Source organism: Prionailurus viverrinus, chromosome X, assembly GCF_022837055.1.
Source record: "Prionailurus viverrinus isolate Anna chromosome X, UM_Priviv_1.0, whole genome shotgun sequence".
NCBI lineage: Eukaryota > Metazoa > Chordata > Mammalia > Carnivora > Felidae > Prionailurus > Prionailurus viverrinus.
In genome coordinates, this window is record NC_062579.1 from 54599486 (window position 1) to 54606841 (window position 7356).

Sequence of the window (7356 nt, forward strand, 5' to 3'; positions counted from 1 at the left end):
ATATCTGATCAACATAGATAAACGCTAAACATAATATTAGCAAACATAATCCAGCAATACATTAAAATAATCATTCACCACAATCAAGTGGGATATAGTCCCCAAGGTTGGTTCAATATTTACAAACCAATCAATGTGATACTCACATCAATAACAGAAATGTTATGAGGAATTAATATGGTAGAGTAGTAGGAGAACCCTATGCTTGCCTTGTCCTTCAAGCACAGCTAGATAAGTATTGAATCATTCTGAACACCCAAGAAATTTATCTGAGGACTGAGAGAATAAACTATACATCTAGAGTGTGAAAAATAGCCACATCGTGGAAGGTAGGAAGTGCAGAGAGTTAATTTTGGGGAGAAAATAATTGTAGGTGCTGCAGAAGGGAGAGAGCCCTAACCACAGAGAAAGAGGGAGAGACAGAGAGAGAGAGAGTAGTACACAGGGGATTGCACAAGAAAAACACTTTCCCAAAATTTTTGACTGAGAAAAGGAGAAGGGCTGATTATCACAAGTTTTTCCAAGCAGCAGAGCTCAAAGGCTGAAGTTTTACAAGTCCACACCAGGGTCATGCCTGGTGGGCCTACCAGTGTTCTTATGAGGAAAGAGGGCAGAGATCTGGAATCAGACAGTGAGGACTAAGGATCCCCTGGGTTGCGTCAGGAGAAACAGTTCTCATTCTTGGAGTGCATTTGGGAGAGGTGGCACTGCATCTCAGGGGACAAAAGAGATGACAGGCAATACTGAGTGACTTTCTTAATTAGCATAGTAGCAGTGGCACCTGCTGAAGGCAGCTAACATGGAAGACAGCTTTTGACTGTGCTTTACGATAAACTCCAAGACTCCATGCAGTCATGCAACTGCTTTTCTGGGACAAACCAGCACAAGCCACAGTGCATCCTCACCAGAGGATGAGTGCAGGTCTGAACCAAGCTGGGTCTCCACAATTTGGAGTTTTGAAACCCAGCCACACACCTGCGATAAAACACAGGAGCACTGTGCTGCTAGTCAGGAAAACACCTCAGATACAGACAGAGTGATTGCAGGATTTTGACATAAGCCTGCAACACAGGAAGGGAGAATGTTTGGTCTTCTGTGAGGGCTTCCTGAACAGTGATGTGTGCCAATTCCCCTCTCCAGGAATGAGAGAGCAGGGTGATGCCATTTTCCCCCTACCCATCAGCACAGACAGACTTCAGTGACACAGCACCCTCAGTGGAGGCTGGGGCTACTTGCACCAAGGCCAAGCCCACTGTACCCTACAGATGTGTATATACTAGGTAAGTCCTTCTGAGAACAAGAACAGCTAGCCCCTCCTCCAGAAGACCAGCACAAACCCCACACACACCAAGTCTACTTATTATATAGTGCTGCAAAGCTTCAGCTCTGAGGGAAATAAGATCTAGCCTTTTCTAACAAGCTGACAAAAACACAGCAACTTACAACTCACCACACACTAAACAAGGTTCAAACACTGCACACTGCAGGCAAGGATAAACTCTGTAGAGGACTGATCTGAGGGAAAGAGCAGCCAAAACACAAAAGCAGAGTGCACACAGCATACACCAAAAACACTTCCTGAAGCTCCAGGCCCCAGACAGTATATGACCTCTTCTAAAGATAGCCATTACTTTGGGGAGCAGGAATGTAACTGTCTTTCTTTTTTTTTTTTTTTTAAATTTTTTTTCAACGTTTATTTATTTTTGGGACAGAGAGAGACAGAGCATGAACGGGGGAGGGGCAGAGAGAGAGGGAGACACAGAACTGGAAACAGGCTCCAGGCTCTGAGCCATCAGCCCAGAGCCTGACGCGGGGCTCGAACTCACGGACCGCGAGATCGTGACCTGGCTGAAGTCGGACGCTTAACCGACTGCGCCACCAAGGCACCCCTGTAACTGTCTTTCTTAACACAAAGAACACAGAGATCTATACAAAATGCCAAGACAAAGGAATTCATCACAAAAGAAAGAATAAGAAGAGGTTCACAGCCAGTGATATAATCAAAAGAGATACAAGTAATACTCCTGAACCAGAATTTAAAAGAATCATAAAATTACTAGCTGAACCCGAGAAAGCATAAACAAACTAAGGAGTCCCTTACTTCAGAGGTAAAAGAACTAAAAACTAGTCAGGATGAAATAGAAAGTGCTATAACTAAGATACAAAACTGTCTAGTGTAATGACCAAAAGGATGGAGGAAGCAGAGGAATGAATCAGTGTTATGGAAATAAAATTATAGAAAATAATGAAGCTGAAAAAAGAGGGAAAGTAAAATATTACATCACAAATGTAGACTTAGGACACTCAGCGATTCCATAAAGCATAATAACATTTGTATCATAGGAGTCCCAGAAGAATAAGAGAGGGAAAATGGGGCAGAAAGTTTATTTGAGCAAATAATAGCTGAAAACTTCTGTAATCTGGAGAAGGAAAGAAATTGAAATCCAGGCGGCACAGAGACCTATCAAAATCAACAAAAAGGACAATATGAAGACATAACATAGTACAATTTGTAAAATACAGAAATGAGGAAACACTCGTGAAAGCAGCAAGGGAAAAGAAGTCCATAATGTACAAGGGAAGACAAATCAGATTTGCATCAGAGATCTGCACAGAAACTTGGCAGCCCAGAAGGAAATGTCATGATATATTCAATGTGCTAAGTGGGAAAAAATATGCAGCCAAGAATAATTTATCCAGCAAGTCTCATTCAGAATAGGAGAGATAAGTGTTTCCCAAGCAAAACTAAAGGAATCATGACCACTAATCCAACCCTGCAAAAAATATTAAAGGACACTCTTTGAGTGGGAAAGAAAGACCAAAAGCAACAAAGAGTAGAAAGGAACAGAAAAAACAGACATTGCAGGTAATACGATAGCAATAAATTCATATCAATAATCACTCTGAATGTAAATGTACTAAATGCTTCAATCACAACACATAGGGTAACAGAATGGATAAGAAACAGGATCCATATATATTTTTTTATTTTTTAGGCTTATTTATTTATTTATTTATTTATTTATTTTGAGAGAGAGAGAGAGAGAGAGAGCATTCCAAACAGGCTCTGCACTCTCAGCACAGAGCGTGATGCAGAGCTCAATCTCATGAACCATGAGATCATGAACTGAGCCAAGATCAAGAGTTGGACACTTAACCAACTGAGCCACCCAGGTGCCCGAAGACTCATCTTTATGTTGCCTACAGGACACTCATTTTAGACCTACACACACCTGCAGATGGAAAATTAGGAGATGGAGAAGAATTTATCATGCTACTGGAAATCAAAAGAAAGCCAGAGTACCTGTACTTATATCAGAAAAATTAGATTTTAAACTAAAGACTATAACAAGAGATGAACAAAGACACTATATCATAATTAAGGGATCTATCCAACAAGAAGATCTAACCTTTGTAAATATTTATACACTTAATGTGGAAACACCCAAATATATAAATAAATTAATAACAAACATAAAGAAACTCATTCATAACAATACAAATATAATAGAGGTTTTTAAACCCCACTTACAGCAATGGGCATATGTAAGCAGAAAACAAAGAAACAATGACATTGAATGACAAACTAGACCAGATTGCCTTAAAAGATATATTCAGAACATTCCACCCTAAAGCAGCAGAATACACATTCTTTTTGACTGCACATGGAACATTCTCCAGAATAGGTCACATACTGGGTCACAAATCAGACCTCAAAAGAACAAAAAAATTGAGATCATAATATGCATATTTTCTAACCACAACACAATGAAATTTGAAGTCAACCACAAGAAAAAATTTGAAAGAACCACAAATTCATGGAGATTAAAGAACATACTACTAGAATAAATGGGTTAACCAGGAAATTAAAGAATAAATAAATACATGGAAGCAAATGAAAATGAAAACATGACCATCCAAATGGTTTGGGATTCAGCATAGGTGGTCATAAGAGGGATGTATTTAGCAATACAGGCCTACTTCAAGAGGCAAGAAAAGTTTCAAATATACAACATAACCATATGCCAAAAGAAGCTGGAAAAGGAACAGCAAAAAAGCCTAAAGCCAGCAGAAGGAAAATAGTAAAGAATAGAGCAGAAATAAATGATACAGAAACAAAAACAACCCCCAATGGAACATATCAATGCAACTAAGAGTTGGTTCTTTGAAAGAATTAATAAAATTGATAACCCACTAACCAGACTTATCAAAAAGAAAAAAGACTGAAATAAATAAAATAATGAATGAAAAATGAGAGATCACAACCAACACCATAGAAACACAAACAACTATCAGAGAATCTTTTGAAAATTACATCCCTAAAACTGGGCAATATGGAAGAAATGGACAAATTCCTAGAATCTCACATACTACTAAAACCGAAACAGGAAGGAACAGAAAATTTGAACTAGCCCATAAACAGCAATGAAATTGAGTCAGTAATCAACACTCTCCCAACAAACAAAAAGCTTAGGCCAGATGTCTTTCCAGGGGACATTCTGCAAGACATTGAAAGAAAAGTTAATACCTATTCCTGTCAAACTGTTCCAAAAAGTAGAAATGGAAGGAAAACTTCCAAACTCATTTAATAAGGTCACCATTACCTTAATTCTAAAAGGAGACAAAGACCCCACTAAGAAGAATTACAGGCCAATATCTCTGATAAACATGGATGCAAAAATTCTCAGCAACAAATAAGAAAACAAAATTCAACAGTACATTAAAAGAATTATTCACCTTGATCAAGGGGTAAATATTCCTGGGCTTCAGGGGTAGTTCAATATTTATAAATCAATCAATGTGATACATCACTTAATAAAAGACAGGATAAGAACCATATAATCCTCCCAATAGATGCAGAGAAAGCATTTGACAAAATACAGCATCCATTCTGATAAAAACATAACTCTCAACAAAGTAGGGATAGATGGAACATACTTCAACATCATAAAGGTCCTATACAAAAGACCCAAAGATAATATCATCCTCAATGATGAGAAAGTGAGAGTTTTTCTCTATGGTCAGGAGCAAAACAGAGATATACACTCTCACTACTGTTATTTAACAGTAGAGCTAGGAAGTCCCAGCTCCAGCAAACATCAAAAAAAGAAATAAAAGGCATCCAAATTGGGAAGGAAGAATTCAACCTTTCACTATTCACAGATGTCATGATATTTTACATAGAGAACCCCAGAACGATTCCACCAGAAAATTACTAGAACTGATACAGGAATTTAGCAAAGTTAATGGGTGCAAAATCAACACACAGAAAGTTTTTTCATATCTATACATCAATAATGAATAGCAGAAAGAGAAATCAAGGAATAAATCCCATTTACAATTGCACCAAAAAAAAATACCTAGGAATAAAACTAAAAAAAGAGATAAAAGATCTGTACTCTGAAAACTATAGAACACTTATGAAATAAATTGAAGATTACACAAAGGAATGGAAAAACATTCTATCCTCAGGGATTGGAAGAACATATATTGTTAAAATGTCTATACTACCCAAAGCAATCTACACAATTAATGCAATCCCTATCAAAATACCACCAGCATTTTTCTCAGAGCCAGAAAAAACAACCCCAAAATTTGTGTGGAACCACAAAAGACCCTGAATAGCCAAAACAATCTTGAAAAAGAAAAGTAAAGCTGGAGGCATCACAATTCCTGGCTTCAAGCTATATTACAAAGCTGTAGTCATCAAGACAGTATGATACTGGCCCCAAAACAGACACATAGGTCAATGGAACAGAATAGAAAACCCAGAAATTAACCCACATCTAACTATATGGTCAACTAATCATCAACAAAACAGGAAAGAGTAGCCAATGGGAAGCTGACAGTCTATTCAGCAAATGGTGTTGGGAAAACTAAACAGCAAAATGCTGAAGAATGAAATTGGACCACTTTCATACACCATGCACAAAAATAAATTCAAAATTGAAGAAAGACCTAAATGTGAGAGAGGACACCTAAAATCCTAGAGAAGAACACAGGCAGCAACCCCTTTTACCTCAGTCATAATAACTTCTTACTAGACACACCTCTGGAGGCAAGGGAAATAAATGAAAAAATGAACTTTGGGGATTTCATCAAGATAAAAAGCTTCTGCACAGAAAAGGAAGCAGCAATCAACAACGCTTAGAGACAGCCTATGGAATAGGAGAAGATATTTGCAAATGGCATATCCTATACAGGGTTAGTATCCCAAATCTAAAAAAAAAAACTTACCAACTCAATACCCCCCAAAATAAATAATCCAGTTAAGAAATGGGCAGAAGACATGAAGAGGCATTTTTCCAAAGAAGAATTCCAGATGGCTGACAGACACATGAAAAGATGCTCAACCTCACTATCCATCAGGGAAATACAAATCAAAACCACAATGAGATACCACTTCACATATATCAGAATGGTGAAAAAATAACAACACAGAAAACAACAGATGTTGGCAAGGATGTGGAGAAAGGAATACTCTTATACTATTGGTGGAAATGCAAACTGGTATAACCACTCTGGAAAACAGTTATGGGTGTTCAGCAAAATGTTAAAAATAGTACATAAAAATAGGAAAATATCCTATAACCCAGCAATGGCACTACTAGGTATTTATGCAAAGTATATAAAAATTCTGATTTGAAGTGGCATAAGCACCCCAATGTTTATATCAGCATTATCAACAATAGCCATACTATGAAAAGAACCCAAATGTCCATCAACTGATAAATTGATTAAAAAAAAGATGTGGTATACATATACAATGGAATATTATTCAGCCATCAAAAAGAATGAATTCTTGCCATTTGCAACAATGTGGAAAGAGCTAGAATCTATTATGTTAAGTGAAATAAGTCATGCAGAGAAAGAAAAACACCATATGATTTCAATCATATGTGAAATTTTACACATAACTAGAACAAACAGCCCAGTAATTTATATGGAGCCACAAAGGACCCTGAATAGCCAAATCAATTTTGGAAAAGGCAAGTAAAGTTGTAGGCATCATTATTTCAGATCTCAGTTTATATTATAAAGCTATAATAATCAAAGCATTATGGTACTGGCACAAAAGTAGACATATAGACCAATGGAACAGAATAGAAAACCCAGAAATAAAACCACAATTATATGATCAATTAATCTTCAACAAAGGAGGGAAGAATATACAATAGGGAAAAAAACAGTCTCTTCATAGATGGTGTTGGGGAAACTGGTCACCCACGTGGAATAAAATGAAACTGGACCACTTTCTCACACCATACGTCAAAATAAACTCGAAATGAATTAAAGGTGTAAATGTGAGGCCTGAAACAATAAAAATGCTAGAAGGAAGCACAGGCAGTAATATCT